We start from the raw sequence: 25722 nt of genomic DNA on the forward strand, positions 1-25722 counted from the left end.
GGAGTCACAATATAATGGGGTAGAGCCGTTGATGCACGCGGATTGCTTACCGGCGGGGAACTACAATGCGAACTCGCATTGTGTTCGCCAGGCATCCCTCAGGACCAACCAGCTGGTTGCAGCTCAGTGGATTGGTCGGAACATCCTAGGAAAGGAGAAGGTCAACGACATCGGTCTGAACTGCCTCCACATTTTATGGATACTCCAAGAGCAGAAGTACGAGTTCTGTATCTTGGAGTTTTTACTTAACATGATTAGGGGAGTAGGGAAGTCTATTGCACCTCTCTCTATTTTGATAACCAAGATCATGCTAAAGTTGAGAGTAGCTCTCCGTCGATGGGATTTACCTCACCCCGCGACCGAAATCCTCGTATCTATAAGGATTGTGTCCAACGAGTTTGGAGGTTGCCTGAGGATAGGGAAGAGGATGAGGAGGAAGGTGGAAATGAGAATGCCTCGGAAGATGAGGAGGACTTGACTTGTTTTGATGCTGATGCCTTGGAGAGGTGTTGGTCAGATGCAGAACGCATGGCCGTAATTCATCGTGGCATGCGTTCACTCAACACTATCTGCGAAGACCTCCGGACTCGACAGACTACTATCCATCATAACTTCGAGATCCGATCCCAGCGGGAGGACGAGCGGTGGGAACAGATGAAATCTCGATAAAATAGGTATATTCTATCCTAAATTCAACCTAAAAGATACTAGGGTTGTTTTAGAATCAAGAATATGAGTTGTTTCCGTTTTCGGGTTTGGAAATTTTAGTAATTCGAAACCGCCAGAAAAACTTTTGGCAACTTGCCGATCCGTTTTAGCAACTTAAAACCTATATAAACTTCATTCATTCTACACTCACAACCCACACTACACCTAACTTCCATCACTCACCGGGTTTCCCACGTTTCGCCTCATTTTTCGCCAAAGACACCGAGCGCCTCTCGCCTCTACACATTTTGTCGAATTTTGTGCAGAGCGCTTTTCGCGCTTCAAGGTGAGCGACTTTCGCTCAAACACTGGAATTCCAAAATCATCAGAGCGCACTCGCTCCCTGACTTCCGTGGACAAGAAAAATTCCAGTTTTCTGCGGGTTGTTTCCGGGTCATTCGCAGCTATTCCAGAGCGTAATTTTGAGATGACATCTCCTACATTGATACCGGAACAGTCTTTCGAAGATTTGTTCCAAAGCACTACTTATGGTGCTTGGTTTCGAGAGGTGATCACATACGTTGGCTGGGAACCGCTCATGGTAAGACCCAATGCACTTTATTCTCCAACACTAGCATCTTATTTTTACGATAACTGCATTTTCTTTGAGAGACCAGATGGAGAACAAGTGTTCTCCATCAACATTGATGATGAACCAATGGAAATTACCAGGTTCTTGCTAGCATTTGTTCTTGGACTTGCTATGCCCGCTGAAATACAAGACCCATGGTGCAATTGGGTAGATAATATGTATGTTTACACTTATGAGTTTTTGCATGAGTCCTATGGGGCAGGCATTTTCCGTATCGAGGACCAAGGGGAATATAACGTCGCCTTTGGTAGCCTATCCATGAACATAGGAACTGTTATGTTTTGGATCATGCTAAATATTTTAGGGGAATGGCGTTTTTCTTCTGTGAATGATGCCACTTGCAGCGTCTTCCTTGCTTTAGCCACGGGACGTATGTGCCATGACCTTCCCCGAACCTTGATATCTAGTTTAGCACGAGCCCATAGCATGAGGCATAAGTATCTTCTTATGCCTGTTCTAATTTCCTGTATTATGTTATGTTTCTTTCCTATTTTTTGTACACGTTTCACGGATTGGATTACGGTCGACACTGTATGACCCACCAATAGTATTATTCGATCTTTACAGGTAATGACTTGGCAAGGGTGGAGGATACAACCTCATCAGGTTGCACCCTACACCCCGTCAGACCAAGTGGCGCTTAATAGGTTAGCAATAATAGATGATAAATGGCGGGAAGCCTGGCAAATTATCATGGCATAGCAGGACGCGAAGGAACCTCACTTCTTTACAGAAGAAGATGATGAGGAGGATGATGAATAAAGCGGGAGATAAGGTAAGTTTTAATTTTACTTAGTGTCTGCTTATGTCCCAAGCAATTTGAGGGGGGGGGGGCATAGAAACACGTGTAATTAAGGCATCTGCTAGGATATAAATATGTATAATATGCATTTGTTTTCTAGTTAAAATTTCAAAAATTCAAAAATATAAATAAATAAGTTCATGCTATACACTTAGGAATATTGGTATTGTTTTCCTTCTCTATGCTCTTAATAATCTAGAAGTCTCACGTAGATTTTGCATTAGAATATATTTTAGAAACTTAGGTTAATATGTAGGTAATAATCTTTGCATCTATCTATAAATATATTACATGAGTATCGATGATTGTTAGCAGTAAGTTTATGAAATCTAGGTTAGAGTACTTATTCTACAAATCCTGTGAGAATATAGCCTAAAGCCTTAGATGAGCGAAACATTTGAGAAATGACACAAGGGAGAAGTAAAATCCGGGTAGAGATATCACACGTCCACTTGCTTGATCACTAAACCATATCCTAAGCGAGAATTTAGGCCCTCTTTGGATCGATATAGCCAGAAATTCAAACCTATGAATTATTTTCCGCTAGTCGCCCCTCTGAGCCGTTCTTTAGCCTTTCATAAACTACAAATCCTTTACCCTATTACAAAACAAAACAAAATAAAAAAATTCAACCTACCCAATTTAGATAAGTCTGAGAATAGAATGAGGAAGAAAGAAGAAGAGAAAAACCTGCGTAAACAAAAGTTAGTTAATTGCTTCAGAAAATAAAGAAAAGAAGTTTCCATCCAAAGAAAAGAAAAAAATAAAAATAGAAATAAAATAAAAACTCCAAAAAAAAAAAATAGAATAAAAGGAGTCAAAAGCCAAAGAAAAAGAAAAAAAAAATATATGGCTAAGGATGGAAACAAAGTGTAGAAGCAAAAGTAAATAACAAGGTTTTCTCTAGTTACATAATATGAAGACTCTATTATCTCAGACTTGTCCTTTTTAAATATCCATTTCCTTCCTTCTTAAACCATCTCCTAATCCCCGCAACACCTAATAAAGACCTCTAGCTCAATTAGGAATAGGTTAGTGTGATAGTAAGTGGCAGATGTGTTTGATCGACTCGCTTCCTTGTTGTCATTGAGATTGTAAGGTAAAGTGTGCCCACCGCATTAATCGGAGTAGCTTAAACTTGAGTGGAAAAATCAGAGTGTTGTATCTTGACTATTATTGTGAGAACCTACTTAAGGACGCTTATTCGAAGTTTAAAACGAACACGCTAGACATTTCATAGTATTACTCATTGTATATATGTTTATTGTAGATGATTGATTATTATGCATATATTAGCTTAGGGTTTCGACTTGATTACTCTATATGCATTGCTAGTGAGAGGTATAGTTAATTTAGAGCATGAATAAGGAAACAATAGTTTTATTTCTTAGTCGTTGTAGTATAGATGAAGTTTGTGAGTACCTTCATTTGGAAAACTCTCACGAGGCTATAACTTGTCCACTAGGGAATTCCTAGTGGTTTAAGGCCTTGTTGCGATATGGTCAATGCAATCGCGACTCAAAGAAAACGAAAGTAGATAGAACTCCATTTTTGGTCACTTATTCTAATTTATCATCTTTGCTTGAGGACAAGTTTAAATGCTATTTGGGGTGGTTTGATAAGAGCCCAAAACTGTAGTTTTAACCTCAGAATGATCATACTTTTAGACCAATTATGTGAGTAATAATTAAGAGTTAACACCGACACGTGTTTTATGCATTTCGGGCTTCAAAGTCCATTATGTGCAGAAAGTGCCACCTTTAGCGAGATAAAGGAGCAAAGGTCGGTTACTAAGGAGTTTCGTGATTAAAGGCCAAGATTCAAGAAGACAAAGCCTTTCTAAAGCCCGGTCAAAAGCTGAAAAGTCGACGCGGGCAGAAACAGCACACAAGTCAGCAGAACTTCCAAAGGCCGTATCGTTAGACTCAGACCTCAGAATGGGGCCTACCTTATGTCAAAACGACCGGCTCGGAAAGAGCTTTCCAATGGTCTAAGCCTTGATCTAATCAAAGGAGCAGAAGTGGACGAAAAGTCTGTTGAAGCCAACTGCAGCTGAAAAGGCCTTTTTGGACTGAAAGAATTGGGTTTTGGGCCTGATTCTCTGGCCCAAAACATGGCTCCAAGCCCATGCACGATTTTTGGATCTGAAAGTATAAAAACCAAAGCTTAACTCTTAGTTAACGGAGGTAGTTAATGGTAGATAGTTAGGTTAGAAAATAAAGGTAGCTTAGAATAGAAAGTAGCCATTAGAATAGCTTCTAGATCTAGATTTAATTATTTTTAATTAAGTTTAGTTTCAAATCCAATTCTTGTTTTAGATTAATCTTTAGAATCATTGTTCTTCATTGATTAGATAAATAAAATAGTAGATTCTTATTCATTTCGATTTTTGTCATTTACAATTGTTAGATCTAATTTCATTTATTACTTGTTATTCAATTCTTAGTTATTAATTAGATTTTAATTATTGTTTAATTTAGATTAGTAAAATTCAATTCTTTATATTATGTTTAGTTTTAATTTAATCGGAAATGATTGCGTAATGATTCTCGGCTAAACCTCCATTAGAGGGGGTTGAGAAGCCTTGATGAAAGCTTGATTCCGATTATCATAGAGTCATCGTAATTTCTATTCCACTCTAGAAACGATTAATTCGCAATGAGAATGGGTTTAATCGTTCACATGCTAGTTATGAATTGGTAGAAATGTCATGTGTAATTAAGGATTAGGAAGAACCAATTGTTCTGCGTAGCAGTTCAATTCGGATTGCGACGATTCGTCGTTAGTAGGAGTAAGTCGAGTTAAGGAGGAATTAATCCCCCTCTAACTCCTTATCATAGAATCAACGTAGCATTCCCATAGTTGTTCTAATAGTCGACTAGTTGCATCTTGTGGGTAGTTGCATCGTAGTCTAGTTGCCATTTCGTAAATCTCTCATTAGACTTAGAGTAGAGTAATTAGACTAGAAAACACAAAGATCTTGGAAGGACTAGGAGTGGAACGAATCATCTACTCCACTATATCTCATAGGATTGAGAGTAGAAATCTTTGATAAAATATAGGCACGTATAAAGTTTTAGTTTACTTACGTTTTGAGTTCATCATTCATTTCGTAAACAAAACTATCTTTTTATGTTTTATCACTTAGAGAGTGAGAGTTTCTATCATCAAAATCATCGTTCTTTGCATAGATTTAAGATGAACAACAAAACCCTTACTCACCTATCAATCCACAACAATCAAATGACGCCACCGTCATGGATCTAGAACAAGGAGGAAGATGAAGCAAACCAACACTCTCAAACTCGTATTCTCAATCTAAATTCAAATGTTTTTAAGTTTCTTTCATTTTTCGTAACTGATGTTTCTTTTTCTTATACTTCTAGTAAATTTATGGGCAAATGGAGTCTGACAATAGCACAAGACTGTTCACCGGAGACTGCTAGAGAAAAACAAGCCAAAACGGTGCTGATCGACCCGCACTTGCGTGTCATCAATCCGCACCCGCGCCCTTGCCGCGCCCATGCGTGCCATACCCACGCCTGCACCTCCAATTTCTTTACCGAAGATTCTGTTTGATCAGAATCTTTGTATGTAAGGTATCTATACTTTCCCCCAATTAGTTTAATTCAACTGTTAGTGGATAAAAAGTAAATAGATTTGCAAAGTTTTGAGTTTTCAAAACCAAAAAATTCAATTAAAAAAAATTTTCAAAAAAAATATTAATTAATTAAAATGAATTAGTAATCCATCAGTAAAGTTAAACATTAAAATTAATTTAGTAGCATGCTTAGGTTTTATTTTCTATTAATTATTATTTATGCATGTTAGTTTAGGACAATATCATATAGTCAAGTTAACATTAAAAATATTTAGGATACGAACAAAATAGTTTATGTTTTGAAAGTGTAGTCTTTTGGTTTAAGTTTACTTACCAAGAGTTGGGGATTCAACCAACTTGGACTGGTTGAATGAGTGAGGCGAGTAGTGTAATATCACACTCGCGCATCTCAACCCAACTTGGGGGTCGAAGTTCCAATTTGTGACGAACACTTTCTAGCTTTCAAAATCAAAATAATATTCGTTTAATTAATCATTAGTGAATAGTTAATTAGCTAAACATAGTTCCTTTTCATTTTTACCACTTTCATAGTTTTAAGCCTATGAAGGCAACTTTGTTTTAGGCCCACAAAGGCAACCAATTGTATCTTATTAGCTTTGCCACATTTTGACCCGACTTGTGGGTCTTAGATAAATTAAACTTGTAACTGTAAGGAAACACTTGAATGGTGGGTTGACACGCAAGATACCAAACACTTCGTCAACCCCACCACGCCTCCGGCCTTCACCCCAAGGGTCGTGTACACACACCTTGTTTGCTACAAAGTGTAAGAGGATACTTGTATGTTACTAAGCATACATGCATGATTGTGTGATTTCTGATTCAGTCTTGTCTTTACATTTAACGCTAAGGCTAAACCCGAGTCCTTAAAAAACAAAAGTGGGATTAAGCCCCACTTAGAACGGACGTTGATTGCTCAAATTGATACATAGACTTAACTAAAACTTAAAATCAATCAAGTAGAGCTAATCTAGTCATGTCCATCAGGACAAACATTTAGCACGAACAAAGAGAGTAGTGAGCTACCAGATTTTAGTGGACCAACCACCTTACTCACTCCCCTCCCTCAGATTCGCCGTGAGTGAGATTCTTGGTGGCACACCATCTGGTGAAGTAGCAATCTTCTCCCTTGATGCCTATAGTTCCCAAAACCCAGTTTCGCACCCACTGTTTAATTCAAACAGGGCATAGTTTCTAATCTATAGACATTGCATGCAAACTTTTCAAAAAATTCAAAGCTACAAACAAATTTCGCTGTTTGAGCATCTAATACATTTGTGTGCGCATTTAGATAGATTCTAAATAGTCTTGCAATCGTGCATGAGACTACGCTCAGACTATACAAAGCTTAGTGCATTTAAAACTTACCTACGTAGGAGAGCACGTTGATCTAGACATACTCCTATTTCTCATCCCCCACTTGCTAAGATGGCGGACAAGGTAGTTTAAGATGAAGAGCCTCTCTCCACTTTCTACACACCACTACAAGATGGGCCTCCATCTTGTATACATCTCATAGCTATCACGTTTTCAATCTTCTCCTCATTTTTCACGGTTTTGAGCATGAGTTGCCCAATGAGCACTTACGTTGGATTTCTGAGGTCTGTAGTACGTTCAATCATCCAGGGGTATCTCTTGATCAGATTAAGCTGAGAGTGTTTTCGTTCACTGTAGTTGGCAAGAGCCTTGCATGTCTTCTATCTCAGAAGCCCGATTCTTTCAATACATGGGAAAAGGTAGTGTTCTCCTTCATGAAAAAGTACTTTCCACCGAAGAAAACAGAAGAGATAGTAAACAAGATACAATTCTTCAGACAGAGTTTGAGTGAGGCATTCTCCGAAGCATGGGATAGATTCTCTAACCTACTCCATTCATGTCCTCACCATAAACAAAAAAAATCCACTCTTGTCCAATGTTTTTTCAAAGGTCTTCTCTAAGAACACAAAATCACACTTGACATCATGAGTAATGGAAACTTTTTAGATAAAGGTACTACAGAGGCTATAACCTTTCTTGAGAACCAAGTAGAAAATAGTACTCATTAGGGTGACACAAATAATTCAAGAACATCCCAGCCCAGTACTTCTAAAGCCTATGGTATCTTTGAGGTAAAATCCGACCCAGAGATTAAAACACTAATCGAACCCCTCACAAGAAAGATAGATGCCCTCGTAACCAAACAAAAAGATCATACTCCTCAACCAGTCATGAACATAGATATAGCACCATGCACTTTTTGTTTCGATTTAAATCGCGTATCTACCCATTGTCCCTTGCTCAATAACATCATATCACTTCAACCAGAAAAAATTTGTGCTTTTAATGTACCAAATGCACCATGGAGGCAACACCCAAATTTTCAATAGAATACTAATCCACAAACCCAACCACCTCCAGGGTTCACAAATCATGTCAAACCACAAAATATATTCAATCAGTTCCGACAAAGACAAGGTACCTATAACAATCAGAATAGAGCAATGGTTCTATCCAATTTCAACCATAACTATCAAAATCCACCAATCAACAACCAAAGAGACCTAGTTCCAGTTGCCCAACCTACTAGGGTTCCGTTAGATTAAACATATGAGATGATGCTATCTTTGATGCAACAACAATCTCAAATCTTGGTGTCCATACAACACTCTCTAAACCTGTTAACTCAAGGAAAAACCCAAAAAGGTGTGTTTTCAGGACAAGCAGGTCCCAATCATAAACAAGCAAACACAGTCTTTGAAGCTACAAATGATCCCAAGTAAAACAATATCATGAGTTACGGTCTACGGATGTAGAAGAAACCCTTCTCTGCAATACTATCTAGGAGGATTAAATCCTCTTTTCCATGATGTATTTCCAATCCATTCATTCTCTTACATTTGCTTCAATGGAATAAATCAGCCAAGGTAACCGGACCACTCCACTTGGAGTGTGAGTTGTAAGTGCCGGAGCCTTAAGTCCACGTATACCTTGCATATTCCTTGTTAGTACTTTTACTTGTAGTTTGAGTAGTGTACTCCTATGGAGCACGTATACATTTATTTTTTATTTTTTTATTTTACATTATTTTTAAAAATAGTTTTCTTTTCCTGTAATTTACTTTACATTTCCTGCTTTCTGTTATTTCCCAGTTTTCTGTCTTACATAAATTCCTTCTTTCAATCTTCACTTTTGATGCTTGAGTAGTCTTTTTTCTATAAAGAAGAGATGTAAAACAAAGCAGAGGTGAGCTGGTGATTGAGTGGAGGTGTCTTATGGATGCTTTTCATGGTTGCTTTGCATACTTCATCTTATATAGGCATGCCAAACCATGGGATGGTTGGCAATTAGAGCCCTTTTAATTCAATTTTTTTTTTCTTCTGTGGGAGATTTCTAGTTGTTTCGAATTTTGTCTTACAATCTAGTTGGAATGGCTTTAACAAGGGCTAACTAGAGAGTAGGAGAGGAGAGACTAGATTATCTAGAAATAAAGCTAGTCCTATTCACTAGATTTGCCTACTTGCAAAACAAGAAGTGGAAGATCTAGGGAGGCCAAACCATGGGATGGTTTGCAATTTGAGTCACCTAAATTCAAAAATCTTTTCCTTCTATTGGGTGGATTACTCTCCTCATAGTTATTTTTCTTAGTAGTTTTCTTTTTCTTTCTGTTATTGTTTTAAGTAATTTAAGAACAAAAAGCCAAAAAGCCAAAAAGAGAAACCCTTCTCTCACCCTTTCATAAATGTTGTTTTCTCTGTTCTATTAATGCAAGATTTTCGATACATCAATAGTTATGTGATTTTCCAACAACAAAATGGGTAATGGATTTTACATAGACCAACCCCTAGAACAACACAATCTAGGGGCGGTTTGAGATCAATTTTGCTTATTAAGGGGCGCCTATATCACCGTGTTATTCACACAGGTCAGAACATTCCATGTCTAGAGCAATAAATCCCCCAACTCATATAACTAAAGCTCTGTCTGTCTGGATTGGGTTCACATGAGCCGACACAAAAGTTGCTTGAGATTACCTGTTATGGCTTGTTTTTAAAAAAATTAGCATTTAGAATCACAACTTTTAAGTATGAGTATCTTAAAAACATCTCTCCATAGTTTTTAAAACTAGCTAGAGGATATAAAAATGAAAATTATATGCCCCGGAGTAACCAAAATGATACTGGATTTAAGAATAATTTTATCGTCTTGTCAAAACCTCTATATTGTTAGAGATATCTTTTTATTAGAAAAAAATAAAAATAAAAATAAAAATAAAAAAAAAATGTGACGCGTCTCCAAACAAGAATTAAACAATTAGAGTTACCCAAAGTGATACTATTCTATGTTTAATTCTATCTTTTGCCTTCACCTTTCTATTTTGTCTCGAGAATCTGACGTTAAAAGACTTAAAATTGTACAAAATTTTCAGCTATCAAAAATTGAAAAATTTCTTTTCTCTCCCCTTTTCTAAAAACTTTTCAAAATGTCTAAAAATAATTCTTCTCTACCGAGCAATGCTCAATGGAGACGTGTACCCTCCGATTATGAAGTTTTTGCATCTCTTCCGATTGATGTTCAACTTGATATCTGGAAGAGAATTCACACCATCACACTTGGTGTAAGAAAAAGTTCCTATGCGTGTAGACGGCGTGCAGTCAAGGAGAACTGGTGTTTGAGATGTCAAATACCAGACTGCCCTAAACTTCAGCTGATAAGTGAGGGTTCAGTATTTACAGTCTATATGTGTCTTACACCAAAACACAGAGCCTAGCTTCACAAAGTAATCAAACCATCTGGTTGGGATTGACTCGAGTCTTGGGAATCTAACTGAAAACGACCCACCTTTTTACAGTTTTTCAAATTTTAATCCAAAAAAATTAATTAGTCTTTAATTTCACATTTGTATATTCTTTCCACCATCCGTTACCTTTGCTCTCATAACACTCAATTTGATTCATTCCACTATTCATACACATTTGCTTTGAAGTTGGCACACTTAATTCTTTTTTATAGCTCATTCGTGTATACAAATTATGTCATATACACGCTTCAAGGCGTTCATATATCATCTTGTGTGTCATTCACCCTTGGATCAAAGCATGTGATATACCGTTGGATATGATTTTTCACACGGATCGTTTAGACGGTTCGTTTGTCCAAATCGAATCGGTAACGAAGCAGCGATTTGCATTTTACGCTTTACGAGAAGGAATAAGACCTTTTCAGTATTTTCGAATTTCATATGGGCTTGGGCCAAAATTTCTAAACCCTAAAAACTCAACAACCGACAGTCATACACAGGTTTAAAATCCAACTGCGCGACCACCCGACTCACCTTTCTCTTTCGCAAAAACCCTAATTCGAAAAAATCAACATGACCCGCGCTCGCGCCTCATAAACCCGCGCCGTGCCTCCTTCTTCACCAAATTAAAAACCCTTCCTACATATTCTAGAAAACCTTCACCCCACCTCATATCCACTTTCAATTTAACAAAACATCCACCCATGGCTGCCAATCGAAAGATTGTACCTGAAATGGATTTTTCAAATCTATTTGATTCAAGGGTTTATGATGTTTTCTTCAAGGGTCAGATCCTTAGAAGAGGTTGGAGGTTGCTTTTGCTAGAACTCATTGCTCACTACTCCCTTTCTCTTGTTCAAACTTTCTATCACGACTTAGCTCATGATAACGAGGGTTTAGTTACCATTTCATTTGGGGGAGGTTCCCATGAGTTGACTAGGCAGTCAATTGGGTCGGTTTTGGGTATCCAGGCCCGACACGAGGTCCCCGAGAGTCAGCAGTTCTATGGCATAGTATTCGATTTGATGCATACGACTGTGTTAGAGGGCAAATACGTCACTAGTTCCACCTACGCGAGGCAGACTTCCTTAAGGAAGAACCAGCTGGCTGTGGTAACTTAGATTACGCACAACCTTGTGGGGATGACGAAACCTTTGGATATAGGCAAGTCGGTCCTTCACATTCTTTGGATCTTACTAACCCGAAACAACGGGTTCTATATTTATTCTTTCCTGTACTGCCCCCCCCCCCCTTCCTACCCTTGCAACTAAGTACATGCTTAGTTGGGGAGCTGCAGTTCCAAGTGATTTTGTGGCAATGAAGTTTGTCACATTCACTCCTGTCTACCTTCATTGTGTTCAGCACGACTGGTCCCTAGAGGCTGTAAACGAGATCGAGCACCATCTCAATGACGACGTCGCTCCTCCTCCACCTCCAGTAGACTACTTTGCTCCAGGAGCTTTGTTTCAATTCACGTGACCCATGGATGCTTTGAGATTCATATATGAGGGTCAACGTCAACTACATCAGTAGTTGAGTACAATTCAGCGAGAGCAGCGCGACTTTCAGGCTAGCACTCTCAAGACTCTTCAGGAGCTGAGAGATAAAATAGTTCCAGATCCTAGTCATCATACTCGGAGAGCTCGACGCAAGCAGGGAGAGAGTAGTTCTAGTTCGTTTGGATGTAGTTAGTTACCCCATGCGGATTCTGACTAGGCAGCTCCCTAGTGTCCGCATAGATAGATGTAGTTTGTTTTCATATTTGTACATGTCTTTATTTTTTGCACTTGTAGTTGTATATATGTTGATATTAGTATTATCTGTTATGTATGCATGTGTTTTGTTGAAATTGTATAAGGATTTTTGGTATATGAGCAGATGGAAATACAAATACATCATGCCCAAATTTTCTTATTTATGCACTATGCATGTTTTTACAAATAAATTCAAAAAACCCAAAATTTTCATGTTAGAATAATTACATTTTTACCTTTTACTTAACCCATGTACATCTTGTTCTATATCTATCAACCCATGCTCCAAACTTGTTTGGAGGTGGTATATTCTCATCATGAAGAACAGAGTAAAGGTTACTGCTGTTTTTTCTCATGTTCCTATGGTAATCTCTTTCCTTTTTCATACTTAAAGAATAAATCATATTCTGCAAAAACTAGGCATTTATTATGTAGCAATTCTTAAATTAGATATATTAAGTATATTTCTATATTTCTTTCTTTTTGTAAAAAAATTGTCGAATAAACCAAAAATATTTTTTTGTTTAGTACTAAAAGTCTTGTTTTCCTTTTTCTATAATGAACAAACGGTTTAGAAGTCTCATTGTAGCAATAGAGTAAAGATTCGTTCTTCGAACTCAGACTAATCTACGTACAATAGTTTCTACATCTATTCATGAATGGCATGCATCAGCATCATTGATTGTATATAGTAGTAAGTTTCTAAAGTCGGGGTTAGAACAATTAAGTTTTATATCCTGTGAGAATCTAGACAAAAGCCTCATCTGAATGATTATTGAGTGATGACACAAAGGATGTCCGGATAGAAATATCACACGTCCACTTGCTTGATCACCACGCCATATCCTAAGAGAGAATTTAGGCTCTTTTTGCATCAATATAGCCAAATAAACGTTAAAAACCCAAAAAGATAGTTTTTCCTCTAGTTACCCCCCTTGAGCCTTCACCAAATTCTAAAAGATTTTTTATTTCTTCACCATGAATCCCTAAACCGTTACTACATATAATAAAAAAAACGTATCCAGCTGACGAGTTGAAAATTGGATGAACAGTAAAAAGATAAGAGAAGGCCTTGTATAAAAACAGAATAGTTTTTCTTTTTTGCTAAAAGGTAATTGATTAAATAAATAAAATGAAAAGTTACAAGAAAAAAGAATATGAAGAGTAAAAGTTGTCTAGTGTGAGTAACATCATATGTGTACCCACCTATTACATCCCAAAATTAAGTAGTGAAACGAAAGTAGGTAGTAAAATGGTTTTCCAGGTTTCTCATGAATAGAGGCCTTGTGTCCCACCATTTACTTTCACCCCCTTGTAGTGCTGCACAATGTCTCGAGCAATTGTCTGCTCCTAAATTAGTTTCTCGGCATGTTGCTGTTACATTTATCCATGTGGCTTTCTCCTTCAGCTGCTTCCATTTTGCTCTAACCTTCCAATGCACTGTGTCCTTTTGAAAGGCTTTGACCACTGAGGAAGAGTCTGATTCAACCCATATATATTTCCAGTCAAGATCCAATGCTCTCTGAATTCCTTTTATAATAGCAAAAGTTTTTGCCATATAGTTAGTTGCTATGCCTAAACCCCCTGCTGCTGCCCCCAAAAAATTCCCTTTGTAGTCCCTTAGAACTATTCCCCAGCCTGCCATTCCTGGATTGCCCCTTGAACTTCCATCTGCATTAACTTTTATGATCGCAGGGGTTGGGGGAAGCCAATAACATTCAATAATTTGAGGGGCTCTTCTGAGTTTATGTGGAAGATTGAAGGTGTGTAGAGCTTTCATGTCGGTCATGCAATTGTTCATAGTACCTGATGAATTGTGATAAGCTCTGATGATGGCTCTCCTGGAGAGAAAGCAAATAGTAGAAAAACTGGATTTCTTTTGATCATAGAGCACCTTGTTCCGATTTTTCCACAAACTAACCATTCTTGTTGATAAGCACCCAAAAGTGTATTATGAAACCCCATTGAGACATATAAATTTGGTTAATTATGTGTTTAATAATCATGAAATAAATATGTTTTCATACTTTTGCAGGTATTTGCGATAAACATGGAAATATTGGTTAAACCTCGCGATAAAGCACGAGGAACGGCGATATATGAATTCTTCCAAATCTGCCACGAAGCATCAAACTTCCAAAGCTCCTACCTCTCGAACCAGGACTCCGAATGCGACAAGAGAGCTGCTCAGACAATCAGGGCGATGAACTCTACGCATAGGCGGGAAGTTGTAAAACTGCCCAAAATACCGGACCGCCACTAGACTGCACATGGACCCACTATGCGGGGCCACAAGATTGGATGAGTCATCAATCATGGAGCATGTCAAGACAAAAATAACAAATTATTGGTGCAAAGTTGACACCTTGCATGTAATAAATTAGATTAGGTGTTAATAGTGAAAAAAAGGCAAGGTGTCACTTTGTTTTAATGTGGTGGATAAAAATGAATTAATGTGGTTTGATGATTCACATGGGAGGAAATGAGATTTCTCTCAAATGGAGAAGAAATTAGACAAGGGTGGGGGACACTCCATTTACTCCCTTGACTTATTTTCCTTACATGGCATTATTTTAGTTCCTTAGTGAAAAAAATCATAAGTTTAGTTTTTAGTTTTGGTAAGAAGCTTGTAATAGTTTTAATGGAGGAAACATTTGTTTTCTTCTAGAAAATAAAAAGAAGTGAGTTTGATTGTTTATCTTCTTCCTCTTTCTCTCTCTTTTTGTTTTTCTAGTTATAATTTCCTTGTCCCAAGGATCATGAGCTAACTTCCCTTTTGGGTAGTTAATCCAACTCATGTGAGGGAAAAACAATTGTTGTTGGTTTGGTAGGTTGTTAGGAAGAACAACTAGCTATACATCATATCCCAAAATGATAGTTGGTGTAGTGTCTAGTTAGGAATTAAAGCAATGAGCTTAGAGATAAGTCATTGCTTGGTTCCACTTGCTAGCATGTATGAGCTCTTAAGTGAGCCATGCATGCTAGGGATCAAGTTTTCTTCCATTAGGGGCTTGTCTATTAGTCTAGGAAGAATCAATAAACCTTTTCAAATCAACAACTAAATGTTAGTTTCACATGAGGAGGATTAGCTCTCCACTTTTCTTTCTTTAGTAATTTGTCTTTTGTATTAAGTGCATGATTTCAAACTTTAATGTTTTTCTTAATGTTGTGTAGGAAAGAAACCTAGCATTAGTAATATAACCTTACTCATTAGTTCCCTAAGAGTAACAAACAATTTGTAGTTGTCCTAGACTTTAGGTTGGTTCGAATCCTTACTTTAGCTCTACGAAAACGAAAATCGGGAGTAAGGAACTTTTAGTTGCTTTTGTACCAAATTAGAGATTCTAATCTCTAACGTAAGGAAAAGCTAATATCAAAATGGCGCCGCTGCTGTTCTAAAGCCATAGGACATGTGCTACAGATCGGAAGTTGCATCAAGAGGGAACCCCCATTCTCTTCCTTCCTTTCCTTTTCGTTCGTTCTTACGTTTTTTATCAAATTTCGTATTTTTGTCTCGCAATAGACCTGTAAGCTCATGGATTTTTCATTGCACTTCCAGGTACCAAAAGTTAGGACTGGGAACGTACACTACAAGAGATTATAAGACTTCCATAAAAAATTGAATTCACTGTGGATTACTTGACACGCGTGCGCGTGTGTGTAGTCACGTGTGCAGGTGTGACCCACGTTCGCGAGTCAAATTGCTTGTTTGCTGTCCCTATTCAACCACCAGCATCTCCTGATCTACCTTGATCCATTTCCAGGCCTAAATATTTGGCCCTGTACCTGAAAAATTCGATAATCCTTTGGGATTAATCGCGTCGACGAATTGAAACGTTTGTTTCAGTTCAAGGGCGGAAAAGCGGGAAGCTACAGGTTCCAAATTTTCAGTATTATTGTAATTTTTTTATGTTTTTTCTGCATGTATGCCATGTATATAGTATTAGGAAAAATTTATGGATTATTATTTACGTTTTAGCCTAGAATTATGCATGACTCAAGTTCGTACACCGGTAAATATTTATATACGATTACACGGACATGAATTGCATATTAATGTATATTTAAATATTAATGGTACTGTTTTGCATGGGTATATGTCTTTCTACGTATAAATGTTTCTTGTTACATGTTTAATATTTCTCTACGTATACGTACACGGTATTGTCTAATAAGTCGATTTTGTCAAGAAAGAGGAGAACATTCCAACGAGGGTTAAAATCTGAGTTGGGTAAGTTGTTTCTAAACCCTACGGTAAAAGCGCTCTCTATATGACATTCGCAATCTCAATGAGTATTGTCGAAATCGAATTATTATGCAATACAAGAGTCGTATTTTAGTTTATGTATAATACCTTGCATGTTTAGTTTTGTCGTATTTATCTGCATATGTATACTATCTACGCATGCTAATGTATTTAGATACGTATGAGTGATTCAAATTTGCTCATTCATTGTTGATATATCGTTTACGTAATATCGATTTACAAATTAGCGCGCATACATATCATTATTCGATGTATATTTGCCCTCAGACATTATGGAAGTATTTATCGATGACACAAGCTTGCCTATTCGTATAGCTATACGTATGAGTAGAGTATCTTCACATGCTACTGCACCTAGTATTGTATGAGTAGATCGTATTTGCATGTTTGTATTTTAACCCTTGCATAAAAAAAATTAATTAATTAATTAAATTAAATTAAATTAAATTAAAATTAATACCGCCTTTGCATAAATTTTAATTCCATAAATTTTAATCATATTCCAATAGTGTCTAGGAAACTTGAAAGATTGAGGTTACTTAATTAGAACCGTGCTTGCACGGAAAGCCTCCCTCATATCTCTCTTGTGACCTGGCTGTTGGTTTATGCACATGTATTCCTAGCTTCACTGCTACGTTAGCAGCAGCTTAGGCATATGTTGTTAAACTCTAATGCTTAAGATAATAATAAAATTCGAGTCCTACTAAATTTCTTCTGTAAGTTAGATCTAATTTTATGCTTGCATGAGATTAAGGTCTGGTTCCACTAAAGAAATTGAACATACCTATCGTCGAAAAAAATACGATAAGCAATTGCGTAAGTTCTCACCTAAAAATTGTTCTTCTTCTGCTAATTACCTTCATCACAATCCTTCGTCGCCATCAACTTCGTCATTATGGCCGACGATCCTCCACCAGCAGAGAAGCCCCTCTCGGACTTCTATACCGCATTACAGGAAGGACCTTCTTCCCTGCCTCAAACTTGAGGACATTGTCGGTGATTTTCGTATCCCACCAAACGTTTTCAGTTTGTTACCTATATATCATGGTTTGGAGCATGAAAAACCTTACAATCATCTTCGTAGGCTTCAACAAGTGGAAACAACATTTCACCATCCAGCAGTCTCTAAGGAACAACTCTTGCTTCGGATCGTTTCCATTCACTTTAGGAAAAAGCCAATTTGGCTAGCGGGACAACAGCCACAAATCCATAGATACATGGAATAAACTAGTTCAAGCTTTCATGCTTCAATTTTACACTCGAAGAAAACAATTGAAATGCTTCAGAAAATTCAATTCTTTTCGTCAAAATCCTCATGAATCCTTTTTACGTAAGCATGGAGTCGCTTTTATCGATCTTCGTTAGAATGTCCTCATCACCAACTAGACAAAGTCGTCCTTGTTCGCTCATTCTTTAATGGTCTTTTCGATCATCAAAAGAAACTCTTGATATAATGAACGGCGGTTGCTTCATGGTCAAAGGAGCTACGAAGCTTATACTTTTCTTGAAAACAAGCAAAAAACGCATACACCGGGTAACACCGAGTCGCCTCGGTCATCAAAGGACAATGTTACAAAGGCCACATCTATTTTTGAGGTAAAACCCGATCCCGAAATAAAAAATTTGATAGAATCCCTAACTAAAAAAGTAGATGCTCTTGTAGTTCAAGTAAACGATCAACTACCAAAACCAGTCATGAACGTTGACACCGCCCCTTGTGTCCTTTGTCTTAGTCCTGACCATCCTGAGGCATATTGTCCCTTGTTATATGCTTCCCCTACTCAACAATCGGAGGAGGCATGTGCATTCAACATTCCCAATGCACCGTGGAGACAACATCCGAATTTCGCTTGGCGCCAAAATAACCAACAAATGGGGGCTCCTCCAGGTTTCGCTAATCCACCTGTTCAACCTACCAACAATCTTATTCCATACCGCCAAGGAAATAATCAACAATACCAACAAGGTCAATTTCAAAATAATTCCAATGCTAATTATCAAACCAACTACAGCCTTGTTCCAGCTAATCCAGATCCCAACTATAATCAACAACTTCTCAAAGAATAATCGTGGAACTACTACATTTGGTAACAACCTCGCAAGAACCCGTTTCAGATAGGACAAACGAGACTTTCTTAGCTTACATGAACCAACAGTCTCAAATTTTAACGTCTATCCAACAATCACTTCAACAATTGGCGCAAGAAAAGAGTCAGAAAGGTGTGTTTCCTACACAAATAGTTCCAAACCCTAAACCAGCAAACACAGCCTTTGAACTCACCAATGCCCCTGGTACAAGCACCCCCAACCAAGGTGAGGTGCATGCAATCACTATTCTACAATCTGGAAAAACTGTAGACAATCAAATACGTATGCCAGATGATCAACCAAAGGAAAAAGAGGGTTCCAAGGAATCTATTTCTAATAATGAACCTACGGAAGATTCCCTAGATTCAACAAAGTCAACACCTCCGAATGTAGGAAACAAGTAAGTAGACCCCTTTGCCAAATTCCGCCCTAAGGTACCGTTTCCTGCACGCTTGGCAAAGAATAAACCTGATGAGAATTTTGCTGAAATTCGAGAGACTTTTCAAAATTTAACAATCAACTTACCTTTTCTCGATGCCTTAAAACTATTACCAAAACATGCAAAATTTCTGAAAGATATGTGCACCACAAAAAGGAGAACTAATGTTCCTCAACAAACGTTCCTCACTGAACAGTTTCCCTCCATCACCGAACACAATGGTATAGTAAAATACAAGGACCTTGGTAGACCAACGGTTCCATGCACCTTAGGTGACAAATACACGGCTACTGCACTACTAGACCTAGAAGCTAGTGTGAACTTACTTCAATATTATTTATTTAAACAACTAGGTCTTCATGAGCTCAAACCTACCACCATGACTCTATAGTTAGCCGATCGTTCCATAAAGTATCCAAAAGAAATTGTGGAAAACGTCCTTGTAAAAGTCCAAGATTTCTTCTATCCTGTAGACTTTGTTATTTTGGATACAGAAGTTGCATGTGATTCCATTCCTATCATCTTAGGACGTCCGTTCCTCGCCACTGCTAATGCTCTTATTAATTGTAGAGATGGTTCCATGACCATGTCCTTCGGCAATCTTTCGGTCGAGGTGAATGTGTTCAAGTTGATGAAACAACTTCCAGAGCCTGACATTGATGGTGAGGTCAACAGGGTTGACAAAGATTCCATAAGAGTATTTCACAAACTCTTTTCCCAAGATGAAGTGTACCAATTTCTTTCCTTTAGCGAATCTGAGTTTGAGGACGATGATTATACACAAGAAGTAAATGAGTTATTAGAGTCGATACCATTATTTGACCCTACAACAGTGATGTCAAGTAACTTGGATGATCATCAATCTGTTTACTGCATGGATGATGACCTTCCTCAAGAATCTTTAATACCCACTCCGCCCACCCCTGATTTAAAACCTCTTCCTTCGGAATTAAAATACGCGCATACCTTTGATGCCGATGGTCGTCACCCAGTTATTATTTCTTCACAATTGACTGACGATCAGGAAGCTCGTTTAATTAATGTCATTCAACAACATCGTTCTGATATTGGATGGTCCCTCGATGACATTAAAGGCATTGAACCTAATATGTGCACCCATCACATACACATGGAAGAAAATGCTAAGACGTCGCGGGAACCGCAAATACGCTTAAAACCCTACCATGAAAGATGTGGTCCGAGAGGAAGTGTTAAAATTACTAGATCGCGGGTATTATTTACCCTATCTCGATAGTGTTTGGGTGAGTCCCGCACACGTGGTTCCAAAGAAATCTGGCATTACAGGTTGTGCGAAATGATAAAGATGAATGCATTTCGCCAGATCCCAAAGAAATGGCAAATATGCATTGACTATCGCAAACTTAATGCCGCCACTCGTAAGGATCACTTTCCACTTCCATTCATCGATCGATGCTCGAACGTTTAGCCGGGTCATGCCTATTACTATTTTTCTTGATGGTTATTCAGGTTATTTTCAGATGGTCATAGACCTGGCGATCAAGAAAAGACAACGTTCACCGGCCCATTTGGTACATTTGCATATAGACGAATTCCATTCGGCCTTTGCAATGCACCGTACTTTCCAACATTTGCATGCTTCATATTTTCAGTGATATGGTTGAACGGTTGATGGAAGTATTCATGGATGACTTCTCAATATATGGAGATTCTTTTCGATAAAATTTGTCTATCAAATCTTGAAAAGGTCTTTACACGTTGTGAAGAGAAAAACCTTGTTCTTAATTGGGAAAAATGTCATTTCATGGTTACTAAAGAAATAGTTTTAGGACACATCGCTTCAAAGGATCTAAATCAAGTCGACAAAGCTAAGATAGAAAAAATTGCTTCACTTCCTATACCAAAAACGTTCGAGACATTCACGATTCTTAGGACACGCAGGTTTCTATAGAAGATTTATTCAAGATTTCTCAAAGGTTGCTAGACCTTTAACCAATCTCCTGCTTAAAGATGCCGCTTTTGATTTCAGTTTCAGTTGCAAACAAGCCTTTGAGATATTAAAAACCGCATTAACTACCGCTCCCATAATTCAACCACCTGATTGGTCTAAACATTTTGAATTAATGTATGACGCGAGCAACTATGCTATTGGAGCTGTACTAGGGCAACGCCAAGAAGATAAGCCAGTTGTCATTTACTATGCAAGTAAAACCCTTAATGAAGCTCAACGTAACTATACCACCACTGAGAAAGAATTTATCGCCGTTGTATATGCGTTGGATAAGTTTCGTCCTTACCTAGTGGGTTCTCCAACTATTGTCTACACTGACCATGCGGCACTTCGTTATCTATTAGCGAAAAAAGATGCAAAACAAAGCTTGATCCGATGGATTCTCCTTTTGCAAGAGTTTACTCTCGAAATTAGAGATAAAAAAGGTTGCGAAAATGTGGTTGCAGACCATTTATCAAGACTTGTCGCTGATGTTGATATCGATATCGAACCTATCTGTGATTCCTTTCCGGATGAACACTTGTACTCTATATTTTCGTCCCCTTGGTACGCCGACATAGTAAATTACTTAGTTACCGAGAAAGTCCCTTTATCTTGGTCTCAGAATGACCGGAAAATTTTTATCCATCGCGGAAATTCTATTTCGGGATGATCCCTACCTCTTCAAGTATTGTTCGGACCAACTAATCCGCCGTTGCATTCCGACCGGGAACACAACGATGTGTTATCCTTTTCCGCCATGAACAATCTTGTGGTGGTCATTTTAGTGGTAAGAAAACCGCGCCAAGGTTCTACAATGTGGTTTTTATTGGCCAACACTTGTTTAGAGATGCACATGAGCATTGCAAAGTATGCAATCGCTGCCGCCAGTTAGGTCGCATTACTCAACGCAATATGATGCCCTTAAATCCCATTCTAATTGTGAAAATCTTTGATGTATGGGGCATCGACTTCATGGGTCCATTTCCAAATTCTCATGGCTTCCTATACATACTTGTAGCAGTTGACTATGTGTCAAAATGGATTGAGGCATTGGCATGTCGCGGCTAACGATCATAAAACGGTCGCTTTGTTCAGAAAAGAAAATAGTTTTCTCTCGATTTGGTGTTCCAAAAGCTATAATTAGTGACGGGGAAAACATTTCGCAATAAAATTTTTGAATCATTAGTAAAGAAATATGGAGTCACGCACAAAGTAGCAATTCCAGATCATCCTCAAAACCAATTGGTCAAGTAGAAGTCTCTAATCGAGAAATCAAATCCATTTTGGAAAAACTGTCAATCCATCTAGGAAAGACTGGTTCTACGATTATCGATGCCTTGTGGGCATACTGTAGCGACTTTTAAGACACCTATAGGGATGTCTCCTCAGACGCTTTGTTTTGGAAAACCTTGTCATCCGCGGTTGAACTTGAGCACCGTGCTCTATGGGCAATCAAAAGCCTCAATTATAACACTAATGTGGCAGGCAAAAAGAGAAAATTGCAGTTAAATGAGCTTGAGGAAATTCGGAGTGATGCCTATGATCTCTCGAAATCCTATAAAGCTAACATGAAAAGAGTGCATGACAAGCACATATTGAGAAAAAAATTCAAAGTCGGTCAAAAAGTTTTGATGTACAACTCAAGATTACACATTTTTCCAGGAAAATTAAAAACTCGATGGTTTGGTCCTTTCACTGTCTCTGTTGTCACCCCTTATGGGGCTATCTCTGTGAAAAACGTAAATGATTGTAGCGAATTTCAAGTAAATGGCCAGCGCCTTAAACATTATCATGAGTTGCGCTCTCCAGATGTCGAAGAGACTCTTCTCAATGATCCAGTCTACACAGACTAAGAGATTCACAGGTGTACTTCTTTCCATGTATTTAAACAGGAAAAGTATGTCATTAGGGTAGCCGGGCCCTCTTCTATTTTCTTTTCTAAAAATCCCTAGAGTGTGTGGTTGCAAGCGTCGGAACCTTAGTCCACAAAACTCTACTTCGAATCGAAAGTATAAATGTCTTCGATAATCGAAAGCAAACGCGTGCCTCCTAGAAAACAATGGGTACAAAAAAATTTCAAATCCTTCTTTTTCTTCCCTTTTCTATTCTCTTCCTCGTGAACTCCAACTCATCATTTGGTGTAAATCTCACCCATCTCGAATTGGTAATGGTCGTAGTACTTTTTGCTCGAAAAAGCGGCGGCGGTGAAGGATGGGGTGGTGTATGAATTGTCAACAACGCTTTCGGTCTGTGTCTTGATCTATTATCCGAGATGAGCCGTATAAGGTATATTATTGTCCGACACCGCAAAGCGGGATAAACTTCGTCGCCGCCCATTATTCCCACAGGTTGGGAATCGTCTTGAGGATCTGACGTTAAAAGACTCACATTCGTCTTGAGGATCTGACGTTAAAAGACTCAACATGTATATACTCATTTTTTTTATTATTATTAGCACCCAGCATGGTGCCCAAAGAGAGTCGTGATATGCACCATCGGACATTTCCTAGTTCGTAGGGGCAATGGATTTATGTGACTGTTTCGGGGCGGTTTGAGGCTATACCATATGTACTAAGGGTAATATTATTATTAGACCATTGCACATTGGTCAGGAATGGTACCGTCCTGAACCCTAGCCCATAAAACATAAAGGTTAAGCCACGATCTGTTTGGATTGGGTTAAGCCGAGCCGACATGAAAGTTGCCTGAGTTAAGCTGTTGTGATGTGTTGTTTTATTTGGACTTCCGGTGTTGTTGACACATTCTTCTCGACTTGTACATTTGTATATAAAAGTGTAAATAAATAAAAACCAAAGTTAAAAAAAAAAAATGTTTGAATGTGATTTTTTTTTTTTTCATATTCTAGTGGATGGCATTTTTAATGCCGATCGCTTTTGATATCTCATCCGCTCAATTTGAGTTGAAACGAATCGAATTTCCAAGTTTGAAATTTCAAACATTTCGACATAAAAGGAATTTCTGATATTCATTTGGGCTTGGGCCAAAATTTTGACCCGACCCAAAAATAAAAATCCGGTACAAAGCCCACGCCACGAGGTTTCCACGCGTCCACCCCTCTCATCTCTTCTCCCACAAAAATTGGATCTTGGTCCCCCACACATCACTTTCGGCAGACGACGCGACTTGATGTATGACCGACACAAGACGCTGGCCAAAGTCCACCAAACTCAACTCCCTTCCTCCAGAACCATCTCCTCCACCTCCTCTTGCTATTTGCACCCTCAAAAGTTAATCTACACCGCGCTATGGCAGCACGAAGGAGAATCACAGTTGAGAGAAATTTCGCAAATCTCTACAATTCCGAGATGTTTCACCCATTTTTCGATGAGGAAATTGCTAGTAGAGAGTGGGAATATCTATTGCATCAAATTCCAGCTCAGTACTCCGAAGATTTAGTGTTGAAATTTTACAACAATGGAGGTGTCCGGGGTGACGAATTTTGGATTACGACGAATGGGTTGGAACGTGAACTCACGCTGGAGTTGATTTCGAATACCGCACAGATTCCGATAAACTCTGATAGTCCGACCCTGTTATTGTCAGAGTATCCGACCACGAGGGATTTGATGTTTGACACGCTTCTCAAAGGAGAGTACAACACCGCTCGAATCAAGGCGTGTACCAAAGATTCGCCGGACGTAACCAATTAACCGCCACTCGGTCGGGCGCATAACGCCATTGGAACTTCAAAGACGTTTGACGTGAACAAGACTTTCTTGCACCTGCTGTGGATCCTACAGGAGAGGAAGAACACTTTCTGTATGGTCCATTTCCTGGGCCATATTCTTACGACCGCGTCAAACAGGTTAGCTCCTCTTGTTATACTTGTTACTCAGCTTATGCTTAACTTACTCCTTTCATTGAAATAAGGTCTTTCGAGAATTTTGGAATTTTTGAGACTTGTGTTTTAGACCACTGGGACCCAGTAGCTAGAGATGACATTGAGCATGATAACGTACCTCCTCCTCCTCCTTCACCACCCGACTGTTTTAATGAAGATACCATGCGCCGAATCAATACTCCTATGGATGCCTTGAGGCACATGAATACTAGTATGCACAGGATGTTTCTTCGCCAGGAAGAGATGTTTACTTCCCAGAATGACTTCCAGTAAGAAATGAGAAATCGCCAAGGCCGTTTCCAGAGAATGATGATGGCAAATCAGCAGCAATTCCAAGATCAGTTGTTAGAGTCTATAGGCCACATTCCAGACCAGTCAGCTCAGCCTGAAGTTCGTCGTGGCAGAAGATGTAGAAACCCGGGTTCATCTTCTGCTAACCCGGAGGATTCACAGTAGCTGTTTATTTTCCTTGGCTTAGCAATGACTATGTCATTTATTTCCCTTATGCATTGCATTTTTTTTTTTTTTTTTCTAGTGATACAAAAAATTATATATCGATTCATTTCTCATAATTTTGTATTTCCAGATGGTTTGAATGAGAAATTATTTATGTTATACACGTAGTGTACTTCCTCATATATTCCTTGATGCATGGGCCTACTCTCAAAGCCCAACGGTTAGATACAAACGGTCAGATGCTCAACGGTCAGAAATCTACTTATAAATACAACTCTCCTTTTCCACTTTCACTCAACCCCTTTCTCTCATTCTTCACAAATCCTCAATTTCTTAAACATAATGAATCAAATAGACCGATGGGAAAAGGAGCAACGCGAATG

Source organism: Coptis chinensis, chromosome 2 (assembly GCF_015680905.1).
Source record: "Coptis chinensis isolate HL-2020 chromosome 2, ASM1568090v1, whole genome shotgun sequence".
NCBI lineage: Eukaryota > Viridiplantae > Streptophyta > Magnoliopsida > Ranunculales > Ranunculaceae > Coptis > Coptis chinensis.